General features: G+C 41.0%; 1 long non-coding RNA gene across 1 annotated transcript; it reads right to left on the bottom strand.

Moving 5' to 3' along the window:
• Positions 1-2,537: 2,537 nt before the first annotated feature.
• On the bottom strand, positions 2,538-18,264 carry LOC140907801 (uncharacterized). The gene is made up of 2 exons (XR_012157628.1): positions 18,184-18,264; positions 2,538-2,724 (listed from the first exon to the last, which is right to left on the bottom strand). It is a non-coding gene; the product is annotated as an uncharacterized LOC140907801 (long non-coding RNA).
• Between the last annotated feature and the right edge of the window lie 8,690 nt (positions 18,265-26,954).

Genomic DNA, 26,954 nt, shown 5'->3' with positions numbered 1-26,954 from the left:
GACTTCATTTCCCCCGATCTACCTAGCGAGGTTACTCTAGCAGGGCCTTTCCTACTGGTTCCCCAGAACACTTTGGGCTTGGGTTTGTGGCTGCAACCCAGTTACCCTCCCTATTGAGGGACATCAGAGCTTCTGCTGAGACTGCGGGATTGAGTCTGAACACTGGAGACTAGGGTGAGGGAGCGTTTTGTGCTGTTGCTTTTCAGGTGTACATGTGTGAAACACATGACACGCACTGCGCTCAAATGACCTTGCTGTTCGTGTGGTATAACATGGGAGCCATGTTTGCTTAACTGTTAAGTTACAGTGGTGAATTTTGAACTGAAGACTCAAAAATGGGTAAGTATTTGAAGAAAAGAGATTCTGGGGCCTCCATATCTACTTTCAGTGGTGAAGCTGAATAGGAACATAAAGTCAAAGTGGTGAGCTGACACTACTGTGAGAGGTATTTGCAGTTTGGATTTTCATTTACAGGTGAACCATCATTTAATCTCATCGACAAGGTTGGGGAAAAACTTTTGACCCACACCGTGGTGCCAAGTAAGTTAAAATGCCGCCTTACAGGCAAACCCCCATCCCTTGCCAACAAGGGTAAATATTTTTTTTGAGCGTTTGAAGAATCAAAATGAAAAACAAGTGCAAATGATGAAAGACTGTGTAACAGCTTCTGATAAACCACTGGAAGCAAGCTACTTGGTCGCTGACCTTATAGCAAAGGTGAAAAAGTCTCATACAGTCACAGAAACGTTGATTTTTACCAACATGCAAAGAAAGGATGAGAGTTATGTTAGGTGCAAATACAATGAAATCACCATAGTTCCCGTTTTAGATAATGTGATAAGTCGACACATTTATGATGTCAGCTGACACTGAGACTGTGCTCTGAGGGGAAAAAATCAAATCAAGCGGAAAATTTGCACTGCAGCTTGATGAATCTGCAGATATGAGTCGTCATCCTCAACTCTTGGCTAATGTCAGGTATTTTGATGGAAATGGTCTAAAAGAAGGGTTTTTGTTTTTTTATTTTGAAGACAACTGCCAGGTCACACAACTGAAGAGGAAATCTTCAGGATGACAATGGCCTATCCTAAGGAGGGAGAATTGCACTGGAAAAATTAGTGTTTGCACAGATGGGACTGCCTCCATGGCTGGCAAAGTGAAGGGGTTTGTAAGCCAGGTCAAAGAACAAACCCCAGATGTTCTGGTGAGCCACTATTTCCTGTGCCATGAAGCTCTCACGGCCAAAAGACTGCTAAAACTTTCCTTAGTGTAATATGGAGCAGTAAAGATAGTGAACTTAATAAAATCACGGTCCTTAAAATGTTGCCTTTTCTCACTATTGTGTAACGAAATGGGAGCAGAACACCAGAGTTTACTTTTGCACACAGAAATACGCTGGCTTTTCCATGGAAAAGTTCACTCATGCTTGTATGAGTTGAGAGAGGAGTTAAAAATATTCTTAACTTTGGAGGAATCTGCATACATGGACTTCATACATACATCTTCATACATCTCACTGATTTGGCAGGGTGTGTAAAGCTTGCCTACCTGGCTGATATATTCCACCACCTCATTGGACTGAACAAGAAAATGCAAGGTAGAAATGAGAATCTTCTTTCCTGCATGGATAAACTGCCTGGGTTTAAATCTAAGTTAGCCCTCTGATGTGGAAAAAATAGCAAAAGGTACAACAGAAATGTTCCCCTGGAAAAATGTGGCAGATCCTACTGGCAGTATTTTAGTCAACGTCATTTCTGAGCATTTGAAAAGTCTGGAAGAAAAATTCAGCTCATATTTTCCTTCAACCTATATAGAAGATTTTGACTGGGTCTGGGATCTTTGGATTTCCTCTACAATGGAAAGTGCTAAGAATCTTACACTAATGACTCAGGAGCAACTTGCTGGATTAAGGATGGACCACTCTTTTAAAATTGGTTGGCGACATGCCGTTGGACTCATTCTGGTTGACAGTGGCAGACGAATACACAGCAATCTCAGACCGTGCTTTATCCTTCTTCTTGCCCTTTTCAACAATGTACCTGTGCAAGTTAAGAGTTTTCAAGCCTGACTTACATCAAAAACAAACAGAGTGTTTGAGATTGGCGGAGCAAGCGCTCCGAGTTGCACTGTCAACATTTCCTGCCAGGATTAAACGACTCTGCATATCAAGGCAAGCTCAAATTTCTCATTAAAAGCAAGTGTTGTTATAATTTAGGGTCGAGCAGGGGTGTGCTGCACAAATCTTTTATTGAAGTAAGTGTGCCTTAGAGCGGAAAAGGTTGGAAAACGCTGCCTTATATTACTTCCTACACTCAGATGAAAAGACATTATAAACTAATTACTCTCTCTATATACATAAATAAATACAAACCCACCCCACCTCCCATTTAAGCAATGGCAGTCTCTTCTGTGGGGTGGGGAAACTCAGCTCTTCGGTTTGATAGCCCCAGAAGGAGTGTGTGATGAGGTTAATGCCCCTCCCACCAGCTTATGGCTTCACTTGGCTCTCCACACAAATGAGCACAGCAGTGTCTAGATCATTCTTATTTCTTTTTATTGAAAGCCCAAAATCTTTCCCTGGAGACCCTGGTTTGAAAGGTCACTAGGCTTGAGTGAATGAAGACAACCCATCTCCCAAGTGAGTGAATGCACCGGTCAGGTACTCACTGGCCAAATACTCACCTGGAGAGTGATCCACTCACCCCCACCGTAGTCATGGGTTTTCTGAAAAGGAGAGAAAAAGAGGAAAAAAAACCATCTGTGACATTGCACCCCATATTCTTCATAGTTGTATGATTATGACATAATTATGATGCATTTTGTACAAGCTATATCTTGTTAGGTGTCTGGAACAGTTATGATTTGCTGAATATGATTATCTTATTTGTATGCATGTATCACTTTTGTAACTGAAGTTATGAATATTGACTATATATCTGTATTTCAAATGTGGTTATACCTGGGTAATACCCACTAGGCAAAAGGCTTCCAGTCTAGACAGCTGATTATGAAGGGCCTATTCAGGGTAATGGCCCTGAGGGGAAACAATAGGCCTTAGGAGAAGCTTATCCCCCACCTCATGAGCCTTCCTGAGAACACTCCAGACAGCCTGTAAGTAATGGCTGCTATGACTCAGCAAGGGCATGTGACCAGATCATATGACACTGAACCCATTTTGATACCTGTATTTTTCCACAAACTGGCTGGGAACTGATTTTGGGACAAAGGGTTCCCGCCATATGTTAAAGCTATATAAGGTGGGTGTGACATCATCTTGGGGCCTCACTCCCCACCACGAGAACTCCTGGAAACACCCGAGGAACAAAGACTGAACTGGAGGGAAGTGCTAGTCCCAGGCTAAAAGGATTTCCAGCCTGTGTATGGAAACCTGGTGGACTGCTTGTATCATCAGCCAGGGTGAGAAATTGTTAATTCATATCCAATATTTCTAGTATTTTAGGCTTAGTTTGTGGTTTTGTTTATTTGTTAGGTAATCTGCTTTGATCTGTTTGCTATCACTTAAAATCTATCTTTTGTAGTTAATAAACTTGTTTTTTGCTTTATCTAAATCAGTGTGTCTTTAAGTGAAGTGTCTAGGAAAAATCTCAGCTTGGGTAACACAAGTTTGACCTCTCCACATTGAGGGAGGGGCAGACTATTTATGAGCTTACATTGCACAGATCCCTGTGCAGGACAAGATGGTATAATTTTGGGTTTATACTTCAGCCTGGGAAGCTGGGGGTTATTTTGGCTGTAGCCTCTCTATTGTTGGTTCATTCAGTAGCTGGCCAAAGCGTGCATGTAACTGCAGCTGGGTGTGTCCCTATCTGTGTGAATGCTGGTGGAAGTGTAGGACCGGGAGTGGTCCACAGTTTGTCACAGCAGCACAGTGCTGAGAGGGAGCCCGGGCTGGTGAGTTAGAGGGCTCAGTGATACCCCAGTTCCAGGTGGCACCCTGGGGGGAATCTGTCACACCATCCTCCAGTGAGCTCCCCTGCCTGCTGCGAGTGGGGATGCCATTGTTCAGGCTGTGTATAGCTCACACAGGTTTCTGCCTCAGAACTGGACTGGAGAAGCCTCCACACATCTGGCTGCAGTTACCCTGCAGGACTCGCCACCTTCTCCCAGGCTGGACTGTGCCGTGTGTTGTGCAGGTGGTCAAACTAGATGATTGCCGTGGGTATACCTGGTCCTGCCTCAGCACAGAGGGCTGGACTAGATGACCTCTTCAGGTTTCTTGCACCCCTACATTTCTATGATTTTATGTTTACCTGCAGGATATTATTCAGTCACCAGCTGTATGAGTGCAGCATGGTGTCCCAAACTGAGTGTAAACCCTGGTGAACAAAGGAGACTAAGCTGAATCCTAAATTGTATTGAAGCTTGGTTTTGCCTGTCATTTTACCTGTTTTTCTTGATAAATGCTTCTTGTTTAAGAGTGGTATGTTTCCATATATCATAAATGTACCCTTCAGAGTGAGTGCATTTTTCCCCTGAGGAGACTGTATTTCAAAATTACATCCCAATTCCAACCCTTAATTCAACAATCTCTTTTCAATTTATTTAACTGCAGTGGATAACCCAATACATCTGTTCTACCTTGTTAAAGAAATACTAAATCCTAATTTAAGATTATACAGATGTGTGAAGTATTTCTTTCCTTCTGGCAGCACCACTGCATTTATTCGGTGAGACTGGATAATTTTGTTTCCCAAGAAATAAAGTATAAACATAAAAGTACAGTTCTGCTGTTATTTTAAAGAGCTGTTCTAGCATTACTCCCTAGAGTTTCCTGATGTAACATTTATTACAGTTTTGCACACTATTTAGTACCCTCATAAATAAGAGCAGCCACTTAACGATATTAAAATATTTATGTTAGTAGTATGTTCATAAAGAGAAGATGTTTAGTCTCCTTTTATGCAAGTTGTTCCTACTGAACACTTCAGAAACACTGCAGCAGAGACCAACAAAATTAATTTCTTTTAAATAAAAGCTGGGAATAAAGTTATAGAAGGAAAAATAATGCGTTGATTTAAAAAAATATGGGAACAAAAATGGATGTGGTACCTGCTACCACCTAAAGTGAAATTAGTGAATTTTCAGAGTCTCTCTGCCTGCCCTTTCAGGTTCTTTCTGCTTAAGATTCAAAACTGGCATTTTGACCAAAATGTTTGCAACATCTATCCTTCATCACACCCCCAGCAGAAAAATTGCATGCTAACTGGTCCTTGCAAATAACCAAATACTCTCCATGCAGCCATCAACAGTGCACCCTAATCCCCATGTCCTAGTTGCAATAATATGTGGGAATTGATGGTCCCCAATTAGTTTTGTGGGCTGTTAAAGCATTTGGAAGTGTCCTTCTGGCTGGGATGGAGCTGAAATGTGCTTATGTTCTACAATATCCAGAGCTTCAAACTTTGATACATTTCCTGCGGCACCAGAGGCTCCTGTAGCACCCAGATTGCCTGCAGCCATATCACATTAGGCAATGGTCATGTCAGATCACACAAAGTAGGGTCTAGCCTGGTCAATGCTTGGCTGAGAGACTTATAGGTAAAACCTTTAGGTGGAACCCAGGAGCCACAGGAAAGTTTAGTCCATGGTTCAGCAGGTGGCATTCATAGATTCCAAGGCCAGAAGTGTCCCCTCATCTGACAGGTGTTTGTTCTTAAAAAACTGCAATGATGGAGATTCCACAATCTCCCCTGGAAGCCTGTTCCACTGCTTAACACAAAGTTTTAGAAAGTTTTTCCTAATATCTAACGTAAATCTTCCTCGCTGTAAATTCAACTGATTACTTCTTGTCCTACCTTCAGTGGACATGGAGAACAATTGGTCACCATCTTCTTTATAACAGTCCTTAATATATTTGAAGATTATCAGATGTCCCCCTCGGTCTTTTTTCAAGACTAAATATGCCCATTTTAAAAAATAACCTTTCTTCAGGTTTTCTAAATCTTTTATCGCTTTTGTTGCTCTCTTCTGATCTCTCCATTCCAGTGGGCACATCAGACAAACAATGTTGTATCGCGTACAGGATTGGGAATCTTAGGTCTTCCGTGGGCCAAATGAAGACCATACTGAATGGATGTTTCTTTCTTGGCTCTCTGGGACAATTAGTGTTGGCATTGATGGGGGTGGTGTTTGGTAGTCAGGTGTGCAAATTGTGTAGTGACAATACTGCTGAGAATGGAGATTTTTCTGACCTCCATTTGCTGGGCAAAACATACATTATGGATATATTTTCATAAGAAGTGGGTCTGAACTGGAACCCTGGTTCTCAACAGCTTGAGACTTTGAGGGTTAGGATTTGATAATTTGATGCAACTTTCATGACTTGAATCTGTCTCTAATGAACTAACCTGGAATCCTGAATATAAAGCCCTCCAGACTTTTGAGTGTAGGGCATTATGAAATAAAGACCCTATCTTGGATCTAAATTTCATGATCAGGGACCATATGTAACTTGGAAACCCAAAATTGACTACCCTCAAACTTTGGGTAGATGTCAGAGGGAAAACAGGATTGTCCAAAATTGTTCTCAAGTTGACCTCTGAGGTCCCTCTGTAACTTAGATCGCTCTTAAATAGCCGCAGCATTAGTCACAAAGCACTGGCTCTGGTCCTCCCAACTTTTTTGATTCATTTTTGCATGAAGCTATTCAGAATGCCTAAATGTAGCTGTGTTAGTCTGTATCAGCAAAAACAATGAGGAGTCTTTGCGGCACCTTAGAAACTAACAAATTTATTTGGGCATAAGCTTTCGTGGGCTAGAACCCACTTCATCAGATGCATGGAGTGGAAAATACAGGAGCAGGTATAAATACATGAAAAAATGTGAGTTGCCTCACCAAGTGTGAGGTCAGTCTAATGAGACAATTCAATTGACAGCAGGATACCAAGGGAGGAAAAATAATTTTTGAAGTGGTAATGAGAGTGGCCTATCTCAGACAGTTGACAAGAAGGTGTGAGTAACAGTAAGGGGAAATTAGTATTGGGGAACTTAGGTTTAGGTTTTGTAAGGACCCAACCACTCCCAGTCTTTATTCAGGACTAATCTGATGGTGTCCAGTTTGCAAATTAATTCCAGTTCTTCAGTTTCACATTTGAGTCTGTTTTTGAAGTTTTTGTGTTGAAGAATTGCCACTTTTAGGTCTGTTATTGAGTGACTAGGGAGACTGAAGTTGACAGATAATCTATGTGCACATTGTGTAATCTATGAACACAGGTTACCATACACTCACCATTATGGGGCATAATTATCCTCCAACCTGATGTCTTGAGTTCTGTCTAGCGTGGTCTGTTCCTATTATTTGCTTATCCAAACTAGCAAGAAAAGGAAACGTGAGTAGAAGAAAGCTCCTCCAATAATGCAAAGAGAGCTCCTGTTCTTCAGAAACCACTTTGCTATCAATAGCCATGATAGATAAACTATACCAGATATGGTGCCTGTCAAGTAAAATTAATTATAATAGCGAGGAGCTGTTGAATAATAAATGCAGTGCAGTTTTTTGGGCAGCATTAAAAATTAAGTAATGTTCCAAGATGTTTAACTACCAGTGGTATGCATTGTTTTCTTACAAGCAATAAACTACATGAATGAATCAAGTCACTTACAAGGGCAAAGACTGGTTATGCCTTCCACATGTGACACACTTTTTGGTCATCTCAGTGCAGCTAAACTATTGCTCATAACCATGGTTAAGACGTCAATCTAACCTATGTTGGTATATGTCAGGAGTGACTCTTTTTATACTCAATTTGTTAGTATACCTAGCTTGTTCATCAAAAGAACTGCTGAGCAGAAGCTAAATTAAGTGTGGAGTTTTCCAGCCTGTCAGGCAGGGAATTTTCCATCAGTTAACCAGCTCTATTTCATATTGCAATAGTTAACTATTGCCAGACTTTCCAGCTTGCACAACTGTATACTTCAGCAAAAAGCTCAAGTCAGGAGGGCACAGGGTCATGTTTACTCCTTGCGGTCACTCGCTTCCCCCTCCTCTCCTGGTCTGTTAGTTGCGCTAAGGCTTCAGAAACGGCCTTTCTAGCTGTTTTCAACAATGAGCATAACAGTTGGTATTACCGCTGTAGGTATTGGTCTAGGCATGTTACTGGGCTCTGGGCTACCAAAAATCTTCCCCTCCTACACTAGCACCGTTATTTAATGCAGCAGGATGATGGCAATAAAAACAGAACCAACTGTTAGCCAATTGTGTGGCCTCACAAAGCAGAACATGAGCTAGACATTACATTACCTACCATAATTCGTTAACTTGCCGTTGCTGTGATAAAAGATGCTTCAGGGGGAAGATCTGAGTCTGCTTTCAGTTAACCCTGGTATAAATCAAGAGTAATTGCATGGAAGTCAATGGAGTTACAGTGTCAAGCTGGTGTGAGCATAGACTTGGGCCCAGAACACATGCTTTTTCTCAAATAGGTGAATAGGGATGTCAGCCCCAAACTCACCAGCATAATGCCAAGCTGTTTTTTCCATGCTCTGGAAAGAGTTGTTAAGTAAACCTGGTCTGAAAATGAATTACTCTTTCATTTATTAATTGATTTTTTTCTTTCTGTTCCTGACAAATAAAGTAGTCTAATGGGCTCTGGGGAAAAGAAGGCCTCACTCTGAACGCTTTCTGATTACATTATAGATGTGTGTGGTTAAGACACTAAATGGATCTGCATGATGATATTCAGAACTACCATTATGGCAAAGTTGGATGACAGTGATAAAAACTCTCATCAGACTGACATAGTTCGTGAATGGGAAGGGGTCTTGAGATGTAAGGAAAGAGGGTGAGAGGGAAATGACCATGAGAGAAAGGAGGGATGGGAAGGGGGAATATATCCCCAGAGAGTTGGGCAGGAAGGGAATGGGTAGTGGGAGAATCATATGGACTGAATCACAAGAAAGAGGGTGCAAATCAGTATAATTCCATTGTAGAACCAGAAACTCCTGCTGTTCCAAGGATTCCAAAAGGTGAATTCTGCTTGCATTCCTGTCATTCATCATGGACATAAGAAGAGGTGGAAGTGTTAAAAACGAAGTTGCATCTTGCCCACTGTGGAGAACATTGTGGAGAGGCTAAATGAATTCTTTGCATCAGTCTTCACTGCAGAGGATGTGAGGGAGAGAGGATGTGAGCCATTTCTTTGTAGGTGACAAATCTGAGGAACTGTCACAGATTGAGATGTTAGTAGAGGAGGTTTTGGATCAAATTGATAAATTAAATAGTAATGAGTCACCAGGACCAGATGGTATTCAGTGTTATGAAGGAACTCAGATATAAAATTGCAGAATTACTAACTCTGGTATGTAACCTATCGCTTAAATCAGCCTCTGTACCAGATGATTGGAGGGTAGCTAATGTAATGCTGATTTTTAAAAATGCTCCAGAGGTGATCCTGCCAATTATAGGCCAGTAAGACTAACTTCAGTACCAGAGAAACTGGTTGAAACTATAGTAAGTAATAGAATTATCAGACACATAGATGAACATGCTATGTTGGGGAAGAGTCAACATGGCTTTTGTGTAGTGAAATCATGCTTCTCCAGTCAATTAGAATTCTTTGAGGGGGTCAACAAGCATGTGGACAAGGATGATCCAGTTGATATAGTGTACTTGGACTTTCAGAAAGCCTTTGACAAGATCCCATACCAAAGGCTCTTAAGTGAAATAAGCAGTCATGGGATAAGAGGGAATATCCTCTCATGGTTAAAAGATAGGAAACAAAGGGTAGGAATAAATGGTCAGTTTTCACAATTGAAAGTAGTAAATAGTGGGGACCTCAAAGATCTGTATGGGTGTCAGTGCTGTGCAACATATTCATACATGATCTGAAAAAGGGGCTGAACAGTGAAGTGACAAAGTTTGCAGATGATACAAAATTATTCAAGATAGTTAAGTCCAAAGATGACTGTGTAGAGTCACAAAACTGAGTGACTGGGCAACAAAATGGCAGATAAAACTCAGTGTTGATAAGTGCAAAGTAATGCATGTTGGAAAACATAATCCCAACTATACATAAAAATGATGGAGTGTAAATTAGCTGCTACCACTCAAGAAAGAGATATTGGAGTCATTGTGGATAGTTCTCTGAAAACATCTTCTGAGTGTGCAGCTGCAGTTGAAAAGCTAACAATATTAGGAATCATTAGGAAAGGGATAGATAATAAGACAGAAAATATCATAATGCCACTATATAAATCCATGGTATGCCCATACTTCGAATATTATGTGCAATTCTGGTTTCCCGATCTTAAAAAAGATATATTAGAATTGGCAAAGATACAGAGAAAGACAACAAAAACGATTAGGGGTATAGAACAGTGTCCATATGAGGAGAAATTAAAAAGCCTGGGACTGTACTGCTTAGAAAAGAAATGAGTAATGGCAAATATGATAGATTCAAATCATGAATGGTGCAGAGAAAGTGAACAGGGAAGTGTTATTTACACCTTCACATAACACAAGAACCAGGGATCACTCAATGAAATTAATAGGCAGCAGGTTTAAAAAAAGCATAAGGAAGTAGTTCTTTACACAACACACAGTCAACCTTTGGAATTCATTGCCCATGGATGTTGTGAAGTCCAAAAATAAAACTGGGCTAAAAAAAAAGAATTAGATAAGTTCATATATTTGCAAAGGTTATGATCTACTGAATATATGGATCCTATTTGTATGCATGTGTCATTTTATATCTGAAATTATGAGTGTTGGCTCTATGCTTGTATTTAAAGTGTTTCCTGTAGGAAGCACATAAGGGAGATTTGGCCAACATAGTGTGAAGGGCTTATTCAAGTAATTAGAAACACAACTGACAATGGACTTTGGGAGACACCAATCCACATCTGAGCTTTCCTGGGAAGGTTCAAACTAACATGTAAACAATGGTGTCGGCCTGCAAAAAGCTGAATCATTCATAGACATGACTTGCCCAGGTGGCTGCAGACTCCATCTAGTTGTTGTGATTTTGCACAAGAGAACAAAGGGGTTTTTGCCCAGAAGAGAGAGAATATAAAAGGCTCTCCATTTTTTTTCTTCAGCTGGCTCAAAAGATAGCCTCTCCACCCCAAAGAGATGCCTGAAAGAAACTGGAACAAACGACTAACTATGGGGATGTGAGTGATTGCTGGACCCAGACTAGGAAGGAGTCTAGTCTGTGAAAGAAGCTTATTGGAACATCTCTGAGGGTGAGATTTACCTGCATTTAGTTTCCTACTGTATTAAGCTTAGACTTGCATGTTTTTGTTTTATTTTGCTTGGTAATTTACTTTGTTCTATCTGTTACTTGGAACCACTTAAATCCTACTTTTTATACTTAATAAAATCACTTTTTGCTTATTAATTAACCCAGAGCAAGTAATTAATACCTGGGGAAGCAAACAGCTGTGCATATCTCTCTATCAGTGGTGTAGAGGGTGAACAATTTATGAGTTCACCCTGTATAAGCTTTATACAAGGTAAAACTGATTTATTTGGGGTTTGGATCCCAGTGGGAACTGGGTATCTGGGTGCTAGAGACAGGAGCACTTTTTAAGATGTTTTCAGTTAAGTCTGCGGCTTGTGGGGGACGTGGTTCAGGCCTGGGTCTGCGTTTGTAGCAGGCTAGTGTGTCTGGCTCAACAAGACAGGGTACTGAAGTCCCAAGCTGCCAGGGAAAGTGGGCTCAGAGGTAGTCTCAGCACATCAGGTGGCAGTCCCAAGGGGGTCTCTGTGACCCAACCTGTCACACTGGTAATGTTCTAATTAATTTAATGTAATTTAATTTAATTGTTATGGTACATTCTATAATCTAACATGTATGTAAGTCCCAAGTACAATCATAAAGCACCAGGGAAGGAATTAGAAATCCTTTGCTTTATGTCTCTCCAATTATCTGATGGCAGAAAGTTTGCAATTCACAAGTCTTTAATCCTTATCACTGTCTATTCCCAGTAGCGTTGTGATCCTTTATTAATTCCTTTATTGTCTTTAAATGAATATTCATCCTGCTCTGGTTTCCACTCACTCTTTGTTAATTTTAGATGGCTGCCATTCACTTCAGTTTGGCTCCACTGACCGATGTGACTTCCTACAACAAAACATAGGAGCTGACGTGTAACTGATCCCTGTGTGGGTGTGCAAGTGTGGGGAGCATATAAAGATCCTGTGCACAGGGATCAGGCATAGCTTCAGCCCATGTGTTCTCCAGCGAGCACCCCCCCGGGCCATAGCCGCTTCCCTTCTTTCCTCTGCACTATCCAGGGGAGCAGACCTCATCCTTTAAAAGAATGTGAGCCCCCCAAAAGGTATCCCAGCCTCCTCAAGCATAATCCCTCCCCCAGATCCTCCTGGGGCTTGTGCCTACCTCTGGACCACACTGCTACTCATCTTAGGTGATGTATGGTGGAGGGGGACCCAGGGGACCTGTTCTCCAGTATGTTGGGGATACTTGCTGTGCTGCTTTGGTTCCAAGCTGCCCTAATGTTGATAACAGCTTCCATACAGAGCACAGAGCAGCTCCTACACCACCCTCATGTCAGACGCCAGTGTAGGGGCACTTGCAAGCCTCCCTTATGCCTGGGTGATCCTGAAGGGTTATTCTATCCTCTTGGAGTCGATGGCAGCCAGTGCAAATTTATTTTGGGGACTAGACTTGTATCTAGCCAGCCCCAGGGTAGGGAGAGGGCAAAATGGGCTTAAAGTCATTTTTGTGCCCTGACCCATCCCGTCCTTAAGCAGCACCATTCTCTCTTCTACTGCAGCTGAAGGTCTGGTTCAGTATCTTCATCCTATACAGTTTATGTATGTTCCTTAGGATCCAGAATGTGTCTTGCCTTTTGTTTGTAAAACACAGTGTATTTTTACATTGCTGTCAGTAGGCCGTTCATAATTAGGGCTCCATGTCTGTCACGGAGGTCATGGAAGTCACAGATTCCATGACTTTCCACGACCTCCGTGACTTCTGCAGGGGCCATTGTGGCTGGGGTCAGTTTGGCTGACCCCAGGGCCACCCAAGCAGCTGGCTCTGGAGGCTCAGGTGGCCCCTGGGACAGCCACACCAGCCGCTGGTCTGGCAGTCCCAGCAGCACGCCCTGGGTGGCTGGCCAGAGCAGCCTCAGCCCTGCGCAGTGGTCCCTGGGCAGCCAGTCGGAGCCACCGCGCTTCCCAGGCCGCTGACTGGAGCAGCCACGGCCCCCAGCAACTGGTGGCGGTGGCCCCACATGCTTCCTCCTAGGAGCTGGCCCCCCGCTCCTCTTCAGTGCTTCCCCCCCAAGATTTATTCATGTCTGTTTTTAGTAAAAGTTATAGACCAGTCACAGGCCATGAATTTTTGTTTATTGCCCATGACCTGTCTGTGACTTTTACTAAAAATACCTGTGATGAAATCATAGCTTTATTCATAATTAATTTACTATTCCATTTCACTCTGGTTATGAAACCCCACCATAGAGATCTTTGTAAGGGTTGTGCTGGCTTTGTGTATCTTGTGTTTTGACCCGGTTACAGCTTATTAGGAAAATGCCTGTATCTGGATTTATCTCCATCTTATCAGTGCTTTTCTTGATGTCTCCTTGGCTGTCCTGCCTGCTTCTGGTTACTTCTTTTGTTTCTGCTAACAGACACACACACCTGCACCAAACAATCCCCAGCACCCTATCTATCTCTGGTGCCCACCTACCTTAGATCCTGGCTGTCCTTGCATGTGGCCTATGGCTTGGGTGATGTCTCCCATAGTTTCAGTTATCTTACTCCAAAAAGTGCTTAAATTTCTCCCAAATGAAGGGTGGCCATCACACACCGGCCTCAATGAGGTTTCAACCCAACTCCCAGCGTTACAGACAGTACCTATCTGTTGTCTCTTGTTTTAAACTTCGAGTCTGTGGACTTCGGGGCAGGAACTGTCTTTTTGTTCTGTGTTTGTACATCACCTAACACATTACGTTCCTGTCCATGACTGGCACTCCCAGGTGCTATTGCAATATAAATAATAATAATACTTAATAAACTATGTTGCACTGAGATAGTGCAAAGTTACTTTGTGCTGTATTTCTATCGTGTTGGTTTAATACCATATGAAACAACAAGGAAGAGCTTGCGATAAATGCATACATAAGGTTTATTGCTCTGTGTATAGCTATTTAGGATAGTGGGTAATATTTGCTAATGGGTGGAAACTGTTAAAAGGACGGTACTAAGTTTTGAAATCAATGTTGTTTCTACACTAGTTTTGTTACTAAGAGCACTTTAGAAGCTGAACATTTAATTTAATTCTGTTTGGAAATCATATTTGTCTCTCCATTTATGTAACTCATTTGGCTGGTCGTTACTGAAAAATCTGAGACTATTTGTTAGCTTCCTTGCTAGAGCATGGTGACATCTGTTCTGTTTGATATGGTCTGTGTTGCATGCAGGATGCTGAAGCAAGATTTTATGACTGCTGTCCCCTTGGGAACATCAAGAAAATAAGATACAAGTCTCATGAGACTGTCCCAGTGAGCAACATTTTAAACCATATACTAGGCTGGAACAATGCTGATTTTCTCCTGAGGACGATTGGGCCCCACTGTGTGTACTGCACGAGAAGAGTGTGTGTGCTGCTCACCCTTTCTCTCCTGACTGCAGAGATCTCCAGAATTGTCAACCCTGAATGTTCAAATATCATAAGTCAGGGCCACACAAATTCTGAGATCTGGTCTAAGGTCAGACAATTTTAAGAACCATATATTGGAGGTTTTACTGGCCTTCTGGATTTTGAACCTCTAGGGGGTCACTTTTCCAGCTCTCAGTTTATTTCTGCAAACATGAGGGCTAGAAACTTTATTTCTGAATGAAAGCTGAGATTCTGGTGTAGTCACATGCATCCGGGGACTACAGCTTTGAGAGAAACACAGAATATCATGAGACTCATGTTAAAATCCCAATTTGTAGCCACACTGAGAACCACGTCTCTGTCCTGATTTCTTTTTTAAACTTTCTTTTTATTGTTTTATATAAAATATAAATACATAACAAAACAAAACTTATATAAAGATGGAAATACTATACAAAAACCAAAATTCAATGTTCATTATTTGTGAAACCTGAAAAAAACAAAACAAAAAAACAAACAAACCTGAACCCGTAGATTTATGCAGGGCATCAATTATTAAAGTCACTAAATAGATAAATAAGTGAGAACATAACCTATGATTATCGGGGACTAATATACCTAAACTGCAAAGGTATGCAATAGTTTCATGTATGACCAGACATCCTCATATTTTTTCCAAGCCTTTTTATTAGACAGAGTAATTTTTTCCATTAATGCAGTAGTAGAGAGCTCACTAAGCTAGTCTGTGTATGAGTGAGGAACTGCAGATTTCCATTTTTTGACCACTAAAATAGTTACTGCGATCTGTTTCTGAATGTTATCCGGTAATACCAACTCATCCAGCTCCCTAAAATACACAAGGTTGAGAAGGAAAGCTAGCAACACTTAAAGTTTTCGAGAGAGCACTGAATATGGTGTTCCAGAACACATGTATTTTTGATGGATATCGAGCATGTGTGAAAAGTTGGCATGTGGCTGTTTGTATCCCAAACATTCATTGTGTGTTGCTAATCAAGCCTTACACAAATATTCTAAAGTCTAGTAGTACCTATTTAATATATTGTTCTAGAACAGTGGTTCTCAAACTTTAATAACCTGCGAACCCCTTTCACGAAAATATCAAATCTCACAACCCCCCTCCTAAAATGAATATTTCCAGGGATTTTCTCCCTTACCTGAGCATAAATTATAGAAGCAGTGATCTTGGAAATAATTTGGGGTTTTTCATGACACATTTACTACACACTATTTATCATTACATTATTAAATTTTATTACATTATGAAAACAACTCTTACATTATGAAAACAACACTCTTCCAAGATTGTAGCTCATATCACTTCGATTAAGCCTGTTATAGGACAAGGCTCCTCCATGTTTCATCAAGGAGTACCAGACGTGAAACAGCATGAAGGTATTTAAAAAGCCAACTTAAATAAAGAGTTCCTCCCACAAGCATTCGGGTCTTGAGCAGTCCAGGCAAACAATGCATGACTACAACAAAGCTTAAACTTGTTCTTCATAATAATTTTAAAAACAACGCTAGCAACCTATTTAATTTTAGAAACAGCAAAAAATATCCACCTCCCTTTCCATTTCTTATAAGGAGTCTTGACGTTTAAATCTCCTCAGTGTGATGGATGCACTTTTTTGATCTGCATACCTCTTGGAAGTCCAGAACCACATGGAGAAAGAGAAAGGCTCAGGTCTGGTTCGCCATTGAGTCTGCTTCTGTATTTGGTTTTCAGATGTGTATACGAGGAAAATGCTTTCTCATGTAAGTATGTTGTTGAAAACGGTAACAAAACTACAGTAGCTTTTTTTGCCAGCAGAGGGTACTCATTTCTTAAACTCAGCCAAAAGTTGGTCAGTGATAGACTTCTGAAACTCCTTTTCAGTTTGTAATTACAGGAGATCTCAATCAATTCCTCTTTCCTTAGTGCTCAATATCTGCGTTGAGAAAGTGGTATCATCAGAGGGATTGCGAATCCAGTCATTATCACCTGACATAGCTGGAAAGTATTCGCTGAATGCTGTGCAAAGTCCTTTCAGGTGTGCAGTTATATTAGTTTTAGTGCACTGATCCTACCAAAGTTTATGTTCTACCAGGAAGCCATGAAGAGTGCTGAAACACTCAATTTGATTGTGTTCCAAACACCTTTCCCAGAACTGCAATTTCTTTATCATGGATTCAACTCGGTCTTGCACATTGAAAACTGTTATATTGAGGCCTTGAAGAGATAAATTTAGGTAATTAATCCCCGAGAAAATGTCTGCTAAATAAGCTAGGCTCTGGAGCCAGACATGATTTTTCATACAGCTGGCAAGGTGGAAAGGGTGGCTGTTGAAAAAAACAAGGATTTCCGTTCTAAGCTCAAACAAGCTCACAAGGATCTTGGTCCGTGAGATCCATCTAACTTTGGTATGAGACAACAGACAATTGTGTACACTATCCATTTCTTAAGTACGTGAAATATTCCGGAATTTGTTGGCCATGATTTTAAGAAATTCACCATTTTCACTGCATTGTCCAGCACTTTCTTCAGTCCCTCAGGCAGGCGTTTTGCTGCAAGGGCTTGTGTATGGATACTGCAATGAGCCCAAGAGATATCTGATACAACCTTTTTGGTTTGAGCTACAAATCCACTATACTTCCCCATCATTGATGTGCCCCATCAGTGCAAATGCCTCGGCAATGAGACCTTTTCTTGAAAATATGCATTAATCAGATTGAAGATATCTTCTCCAGTTATACATTCTTTCCATGGTTGGCAAAACAACAAGTCTTCTTCAACCATGCCTTCATTCATAACATACAAACACTAGCAAAATAGATAGATTAGCAACATCAGTTGATTCATCCAACTGCACAGCATAATATGGACTATTTTTCACTCTATGTACAATTGTGGTCTCTACATTACTTCACATGTCATTAATTCTTCATGACAACATATTACTGGACAAAGGTACTATGCCAATCCCTTTTGCAGCCTTTTCTCTGAGAATGCAATGAACTATGTCTTTTATACATGGACCAATCAAGCTCTCTGCTATGGTATGGTCTTCTGATGCTTTTGCTACTCAGTAGCTTACTTTAAACGGCACTTCAAGTGCATTTTCATTATCAGTACTTGCTTTGGATACAAAACCGGTAATGTCACTTTTCCACTCAGCTAATTTTTGCTTGAAAAAAATCAACAGGCTTGTCGAGTTGTGCAGGGTGCCTACTTTCTAAGTGGCACTGAAGTAGAGAAGGTTTGAGGCAGCTGTTTGCTAGAACATCACCACAAATTACGCACTGTGGTTTCTGACACTCTTGATCACCAGTGCATGTAAAGCCATATTTTATACAATCATTATCATATTTTCATTTCTTCATAAGCAACTTTCTGGGACCATAATGATCATTTGATTTAGATTTTTCACACTTTGGACTTGATGAAACACTAGCTGATGTTGAATTTTTGTTTTCTCGTATCTTTACACTTTCCATTTTCAGCCACTTTTCCTTATTGAGTGTACAACGGTTCAAATAAAAATAACACACTGAGAACGCTTACAAACAAACAAACTAGTAAATGAGAAGATTCACTCACGTTTCATTAGAGCAAAACGGCACACTATAGAGAATGACTGAGTATGGAGTAACTGATCCTGTGCCCCTCCCTGATGAAGTCTCTATTGAACATGAGGTCTGTGTTTTAGGAGAAAAACAAGAAGCTTATCTATATTTGCCTTCTGGAATGTGTTTGTCGGGCCTCAAGGCATGCAGACCCTGCAAGACCACATCTGGCTAATTGGTAATCTGAGGAAACCTCTGGCTTAGCTTTTGAAACTGCTTGCCTAACAAGTTTTTCGATTGATGTGTCGTTGTTTACTAACAAGGTTAAATAAGGGGGGAGAAGTTTGGGCTAGGTGGATTGCTTCATGGATGCACCTTATGGTCTCCATGGGCAGATAAAGATTGGCCATCAGAAGGCTGCCACTGTACTACTCAAAAGCCACACTAAACTTTGGTAATTATTGAGGGTTGGGGATATTTTACTAACCTGTTGCAGACATATGTAAGTGCTTGAGATTAAATAAAGTATAACTTTAAGTGAGAGCACTCTTGTACTCTTATTGCCAGTCATCTATTAGTCAGATGGCCGTGTCTCTGTTGATTTATTTCCTAACACCACCTCACACAGAGTAAAGTTATCAAGAGTTTCGGGTTGAAAGAACCCCAGGTAACAAAGCAAGGGGAGAGTTGTCTAATACACTGATCCAATTCAGAAATATTGGTCCAAAGCCAAATTTTTTAGGGACAGCCATTAGCCAAGGCCACTGAACCCTATCAAAGGCTTTCTCTGCATCTAGAGATAAATCTATGGAGGGAACATCTGAGCGCTCTGGTTCAAGTGAGTGATTTTTCCGCATATTATCAGCAGCCAGTTTTCCTTTAATGAAACTAACCTGATCTGTATGTATAATTGTTGGGATGATGGTGTTAGTCTTGTCTCAAAAATTTTGTAATTATTTTGCAATTTGTGTTCAATAGAGATACGGGGTGGAAGTCGTCACAGTTGCAACCATCTTTTTTCTTCTTTAATATTAAAGTATTTAAAGCAACTCTCATGTCATGAGACATGGTTCCTTTTTGGAATGTTTCAGTGAAGGCCTTTAAAAGAATAGAAGATAGCTGATTACAAAATGTTTTGTAGAAATCTGCCAGAAAGCCATCCATACAAGGAGCCTTGCTGGAATTCATATTTTTTATAGCCTGTTTGAGCTTTAGTGTTGTGATAGCTTTGTCCATAAACAACACTTGTTCTGAAGTTAGGATATTAAAAGGTAGGCCTTCAATGAGACAATCACATTTATTAGAGTCAAACTGGTTTTCTGATTTACATAAAGCTTGATAGAATTGCTTAAATTGATTATCTGTTGGTTCAAGGGTGGCACTCCTATCTTTTCGTAGTAAGGAAGAAATATTGTTGTTGGCTAGTTCCGTTTTAAGTTTCTGGCAAGTAATTTACCTGCTTTATCTCCCTATTCATAATATCTTTGTTTGATCCTGTTGAGTGCAAATTTAACTTTGTGGATAAGCATTCATTATATTTATATTTGTCACTGATTAGAGAATGTAGAAGGTTTTCATTATTTGAAAAAAGAAAAGGAGGACTTGTGGCACCTTAGAGAATAAATTTATTTGAGCATAAGCTTTCGTGAGCTACAGCTCACTTCATCGGATGCATTCAGTGGAAAATACAGTGGGGATAGGTTCACGAAAGCTTATGCTCAAATAAATTGGTTAGTCTCTAAGGTGCCACAAGTACTCCTTTTCTTTTTGCGAATACAGACTAACACGGCTGCTACTCTGAAACCATTCATTATTTGAGTCAGTGTTGTGCATTTTCTGAAACTTATCTATTTCCCTATCCAGAGAGTCTAGTAACTTGAGTCTTTTTCTCATCCTTGGAGGCACACTGTGATGGGAGCACACTCACCTCTCATGAGCGCCTCCTGTTGGCCAGGTGCGGACCTGCACTCTTTCCCTTTCTGGTGCCCCCTGTGGGCTGTTGCCTTCATCAGGTGGGTCTTCAGTGGCTCAGCCCTCCAGCCAAGTCACACACAGTCAACATGTGAACGAAGAAACCCCTTCTGGGGTGAAAGGTCCAACAGGGCCTGTCCCTGTGTTTAGCCCAGTCTCTGAGCTCAGTCCTCAGCTCCTTCTGGGATAGCTTTAAGTCTGTGTCTCCCCTGATATAGAGCAGTGCCCTCAGGGCCTTCTCCCTGGAGACTCTAAGTCCTGCCCTTCACTTGGGCCTCTAAACAAGCCTTCTCTTCTTCTTGGGGCTTAGGCCACCCTGTGAGTTGGGGGTGGGGGGCAGGCCTGCCCACTACTCTGGGTCCTGACCCAGGGACCCTATAAATAGCAGTCACATGCTGCTTCCTGTAATAGTTGCTGCTGCTATTCCCTGGGCCACTTCCCATGTAGCCTCTTCCTCTTGGGTTCTCTGTCTGTTCGCTGTTTGAGCAGGGTCTCTCCCAGGCCTCCTTGCCTGGAGAATTTCTCAATCTTCACAGTCCTATCCCTGCTTGAGCAGGGTTTCTCCCCAGTTCCTTTACCTGTGGAGATTCACAGTCTTAGTCTTTTTTCACCTTTCTGGTCCCAGCTAGCAACTGAACTGCTCAGATCCTACAGTTCCTTTTAACTGAGCCTGCTGAGCTCTGATTGGCTGGTCCTCTGATTGCAGGCCTTGAGGACCCACCTTTGCTGCTCCTTTCTGGGACGGGGGCCTCAACAGGGCCCAGTACACCCATCACACATACTTTATGTATTCACCCCTTACTGTAGCTTTCAGAGCTTCCCAAAAGATGGAATCTGAGGTAACTGAGTGCTTATGTTCTTGTCTGATGTTAGAGATGACTAAATCAGCTGTGGAACAAAACTTTGCCTCTTTTAATAGCCGAGTGTTTGGCTTCCACCTAGAAGATTTTAATGATATGTAACTAGCATCTATGGTAAACATGATTGGAGCATGATCTGAAATTAATATATTTACCATTAGCTGCTTCAAGGCATGTCAGAATCAGTTATGAAGACACAAGAAAAAAGTCAATTCTGGAGTAAGATGAATGTACAGTAGAGACATATGTGTAGTCACGCTCCTTGGGATGTCTCAGTCTCCATGTATCTATTAAATCAAATTCATTCTTCAATAATGAGGGTTGGCCCGTTGTGCTTTGGGAGCTGGGTCTCATGTACTTGGATTTATCCAGATGTCTGTCTAATGTAGTATTCCAGTATTCTTCCATTATTAGAGGAATGTCTGTTTTATTAGAAAGACTGTCTGCAATGTCTTTGATTATGAATGCTTCCTAAAATTAACCTTTTTGAGCCTTCAAGAAGAACATATCTGCCTTCAGGATCAGACCAAGACTGTGCACATTGAAAAGTTATATTTTTAGGAATTAAGATGGATGTGTCTCTGTTCTTAGAATTCAATGATAAATAATACTCAGAACCTACCCAGATCTTCTTGATTCCAGGGCATCTGTTTCTGCTAGATGAGTTTCCTGCAATAAAGTTACTTGGCACTTTTTTGATCTGAGGTTTCTCAGGATTTTAATTCTTTTGGAAGGTTGATCAAATCCCCTCACATTCTAGAAGCCCACTCTAAGAAAGTTCATGGCACAGTTTTATAAGATATATTAAGATATACAATCTTAAGATTCATATTTCCCTCTTGATATTGTAACCCACATCTTTAGGATATGGTCTTTATTTTTAAATATTAGATACTGGTTAGTTTTGAATTAATTTATGCTTCGGTTGAGCCTCCAAGGGTGTCAAGTATACAAAAAGATCTATAGTTAAATATCACGTGTCTTCCAAAGTATATTTGCAACAGAAAAACAAAACAAAACAAAATTAACAGACTTAAAACAAGCCAGTGTGGGTATGTTCAGATCCCTAATGACTTCAGTTCCATCTTCTCCTCCGCTCCCTGTATTATAGAATAATAATCTAAACATCTCTAAATACAAATATATTTTAAGTCAAATATTACCCTATAAGTACCATATTAGTGTATGTATAATATGTTTTTACCCACAGAAGATTTTATGTATACATACTGTGATACAGCATGGCCAGAGGGCAGCAGGAGAGTGTTTGAAGGGAGCCTTATTCCCTGTAAAAAAAAGGAGTACTTGTGGCAGCTTAGAGACTAACCAATTTATTTGAGCGTAAGCTTTCGTGAGCTACAGCTCACTTCATCGGATGCAGCTCACGAAAGCTTATGCTCAAATAAATTGGTTAGTCTCTAAGGTGTCACAAGTCCTCCTTTTCTTTTTGCGAGTACAGACTAACACGGCTGCTACTCTGAAACTTATTCCCTGTAGAGGGAAGAAAATTTGCTATAAATTAATTAAAGCACCTGAAGCCAATTAAAGCACCTGAAGCCAGTCACATGATAAAAAACCCCTGCTTCAATCAGACAGGAGGAGGAGGAGTTGAAGCAGAGTGGAGTGGTGTGGTGTGGGAATAGAGAGCAGTTTGAAGGGAAGCAGAGGAGAGGTTGGAGAAGTGCTGTGGTGGGCTAAGAAGACTAAGACCCTAGGTAAAAGGACACCTGGTTTGTGCAGAGAGGGAGGGCAGGAAGCTCCACAAGCTGAAGGGTAGGAGAGGGAAGCAGCCCAGGGGAAGGAACTGCTAGTTCTAGTGGTTTACTGCTATCCCTAAGGCCCCTGGGCTGGGACCCGGAGTAGAGGGCGGGCCTGAGTCCCTCCCTCTCCACTCCCCTCATCAAGGATATTAGTGGGGCAGTTAATACCCCAGTTCAGGGGCAAGAAACCGTGCCCGGAACCGCCCCCCAAGAAGAGAAAGCGCGAGACCCATCATAGTAGTGCTGGCAATTTGCCACAGTACATACACATATGTATATGCATATACCTATATACAGACTCATCACAAGTAAATTTACAATTGATTTGGTAACTCAAATATAAATTAGTACAAAATTTAAATATTAAAAATACAACAGTATAAAAATCATATTCATGGTTTGTTAAAAGTCCTGCACAAATTGAACAACTAGTGCTATTCAGAGTTTAGGTTATAGTTCACTTTACATGTCAGGAATATTGACTGTTCCAAGGGATGTCTGGTTACCATAACACAATCCATCAGCGGCAGAGCTAGTGAAGAGATTCTGTCTAGCAGTGCAAGTTATGATGATTAATGCAGCCAGTATTTCAGTCAGTAGATGGTGCTGTATACCTCAGCTTAATGTTAAACTGTTACTCTATGCATTGCAGTCCTATACAGTTGTTGTTTTTGCTCAGTTCCAAAGGAGATAAACAGAAGAGTTCAGCCTAGCTGGTTATCTCCTAGGAGCTGGAAGATTATGTATGTGAACATTATCGTATCTACAAGGATACATAGGAAAACAAATTGATTTTTAAATGTGCTGAGATATCTTTTTATGATTAAAAAAAATAACATTCTGCTATTTTTGGTCAAATCTGGTCTGAGTCTTTGAAGTGTCTGCCAAACTTCAGAGTTTGGAATTAAGATGGATGTGTCTCTTATGGAGCCTGCTAAATTCATAGTGGTCCCCCTCAATGGCAAATGGCTTTATGCAATTGAATGCAGCTCTTTTTGTTCAGCTCAGTTGAGAAGTAAAGAAAAAAATGTTGTGGCCTTTGTACAAAAGAGTTTCAGCTTTTCTGGCAGCATTCGTTAACATTACTTTATCGTTGAACTTCAGCAGCTTGAAGATGATGAGTCTGGGCTTGCCAGACTCCGGCCTTCTAGTACCATGCATTCAGTGAGCCCTTTCAATATCTAAGGAGGACAGCTGGGGGTCCAATTTAAGTATGTCAGGGAGCAGCTTTTGAAGAAAACCGATAATATCCTTCCCCTTTAGACCCTCAGCAATGCCCAAGAGACAAAGGCTGTTTCTTTTCAATCTATTTTCTAAGTCATCCTGTTTTTCTTCCAGTTTGTCTAGCCTAAGCTTTAAGGAGGCAGTTTCTTCTTTTATTTCTCTGCTTTTAGTGACAGTTTTTTGTATTTTGTTCGCCAAGTGAGCCATCTGGGGTTTTACATCATTAGATCTTTAGAGAGGCCATCAATATCTTTTGAGACTGAATCCAGTCAGTCTGTGAGGAATTCTTTCTGGAATTCTATCCTGGGCTAGGTTCTGCAGTGGCCTTGAGGCTCCACTTTCAGCTGCTTCGGTGATTCAGGCCTAGGTCTTTTATTGCCTCTCATTTTTTCATCGGAATCCATGTTCAACAGTTCAAAGTTTATCCAGGGGACAGGAACTTATTGTCCATGTGCTAAGAGAGTAATGATTAGAGATGAATTTATATGTGGGGAGTGAGGAGGTGTGGGACTAGGGAGCCATTTTCCTACTGGTATCATGTGACCTCCTCGCCACCCGATTTCTCCTCTCCCTTGTCTAGCCTAATAGAACCCTATGGCTACAAGAGGATTTTTTTTTAAAAAGGCAATAGTTTGTTAACCTTCACTGTATCTTTTGCAAGTGCACTATATACCATTTAATTTTTTTTAATGTGAGCTAAATGTTTCACAAGAACAGGGGAAGACAAACAGAGCCTGCCTCAAAGAGCTGAAAGTCTACACTCCGAATCTATGGGTAGAGCCTCGCACCCCTGACAAGCCTTCTGTAGGGGTTCTGAGAAGGGTGAAGGGGAGCAAGGTCTGTGTGGAAAAACTTGCACAAATGGGGCTTAAATAGGGACAGGATACAAGTTAAGGTAATAATAAAAAGGGGGGCTGGGGAGAAGCAGGACAGGTATTTACAGAGCATTGCCTGATTGCCACTGACTCAGTGAGAGAAGCGCTGGATCTGTGAGGCCTCAGCTCCCATGGGTTACCTGGGAGTTGAGGGCACTTGCAGCACTGTGCAGCAACAAGCCCCAAGCAGGAGAGCAGTAATGTGTCAGAGGCGACTCTCTGTTTGTGGGAGCTGCATGGATGTGCTACTCAGACACTGCAGTAACGAGACTGTGACTGAGTTCCTGAAATGGGCCACACGGAGAATGCCACACTCAGGGCAGACTGCAGGAAATAGGGCAGACAATCCCCCAAACTGGTGATTTAGTCTATAATTAGATTCACCAAGGCAGTAACACAAGCTTCTGCAGTACCATACTGGTTAACCAGAACCCCAATACAGTCCCCTTTAAGCATTCCAGTCTTCGGCTCCCATCTAGGCAACCCAATCTCATGTAGCTAGAGGTTATTGAAAATGCATTTCACTATATGTTCTTTCTAATCCCAAAGGATCAGACACACGTCTCCAGGTCAATATGAATATCAGATCTTACCCAAATATCATGCTGTCAGCCAATCCTTAGTAAACTAACTAAAGATTTAATAATAAAAGAAAAGAGAATTAAAAATTGTTAATAGATCATACACATTCAAATGGTTGCAAATTCCTTACATCAGGTTTGTAGCATGATGGAGTAGACTGTTGGCTAGTAAAGTCTCTCTAGTAACTTCCACAAGATTGGAAGGTCCTCAGTCCATAGTTCAAGATGCTTCTTTTTGTTGTAAATCCATAGGCCAGAGAATTAGAGCAGGAAAGAGGTAACATGGAGATGATTCAGGTGTCTTTTTATATCTTCTGCCATGTACCTGGAAATTTACTGTCCCAAACAAAGCCCACAGCCCTTATCTGTGGAAAGTTACTGGACAAGATGGAGTTCAGGGTCACATGAGCATATCACATGTCCTTACATGGTTTGCTGAATCACAGGGGTGGCCACTGATTCTTCGCTGTTCGGCATCTGCGGGAAGACCTAGTGGGCGGGATGAATTTCTTCAGTGGCCTATTGTGAGAGCTGAGTGTCCTTGATGAGACACATAGCTGTCTAGCCCTGATGTAAATCCATCTGGTGGGTGTCACCCTGGAGTACAATACAAGTCCATAGCCAATATTCATAACTTCAGATATAAAGATGTACATGGATTTAACCAAGATAATCATACTCGATAGATTGTAACTTTTCCATTGGTAAGCGCATAATGTTTTTGCCTACTATAGCTTTACCTAGCCATAATTATACTTGAAAGCTCCTTGGCTGTCCTAATCACATCACAGCATAACTACAAAAAACACAAAATATGTTTTTGTGATTGAATTCTATGTCCACTAGTGATTTAGGGTCTCATTCCATCAGGCAAGACTGAAAGCCCTGGAAATGAGGGTGCTGATTGCAGTTCAGCACAAGGCCTGTATTAGACAAAATTACATCCTTTGCATGACGAGGAGATACAAAAGGTGAGATCTGGAGAAAAGGACCTATTTATAATGAAGGTTTGGCCAATCATTTTTAAGCCCACAAAGCCATCATCTGGAGCTAATACTGAGTTTTTCATTTCATAGATATTCTGATTTTGGAAATCTTTCTGAATGCATACCGCTCTCCAGAAGCTTTAATAGAATTATTTACTCCAATTTATTTCAAATGCAACTGAAACGTTTAGTATGTTTTTTTGGCAACCCCTCCATGCTACCTGTAGATGCAGGTCCCTTTGGGCTTTTATCCTTATTGCTAAACATTTGTCATAGAGGAACATTCTTAGTATTAAGTGTGTGTAAAATAAATAAATAATCCAGCCTTTCCTGTAAACCATTAACATTTTCACAGAAGAAGAACACCACAAATGTGATTTGTTTGAGTATGGTGTTAATGCTGCTGCTGCTTTAAAATACTCTGCACACAGACTGCTGCTTTTTGCAAGGGCAAGAAAATTAAATCAAATCAATGAAATGGAGATGATCAAATGACATAGCAACTCTATTTCCTGCCTCTAATGCTGGCCTTTATAAAAACTCCTCCA

The sequence above is a fragment of the Lepidochelys kempii genome, chromosome 2 (assembly GCF_965140285.1).
Source record: "Lepidochelys kempii isolate rLepKem1 chromosome 2, rLepKem1.hap1, whole genome shotgun sequence".
Classification (NCBI taxonomy): domain Eukaryota; kingdom Metazoa; phylum Chordata; order Testudines; family Cheloniidae; genus Lepidochelys; species Lepidochelys kempii.
Note: the sequence above shows the minus strand (reverse complement) of the source record. Positions and strands in the feature narration are given on the sequence as shown.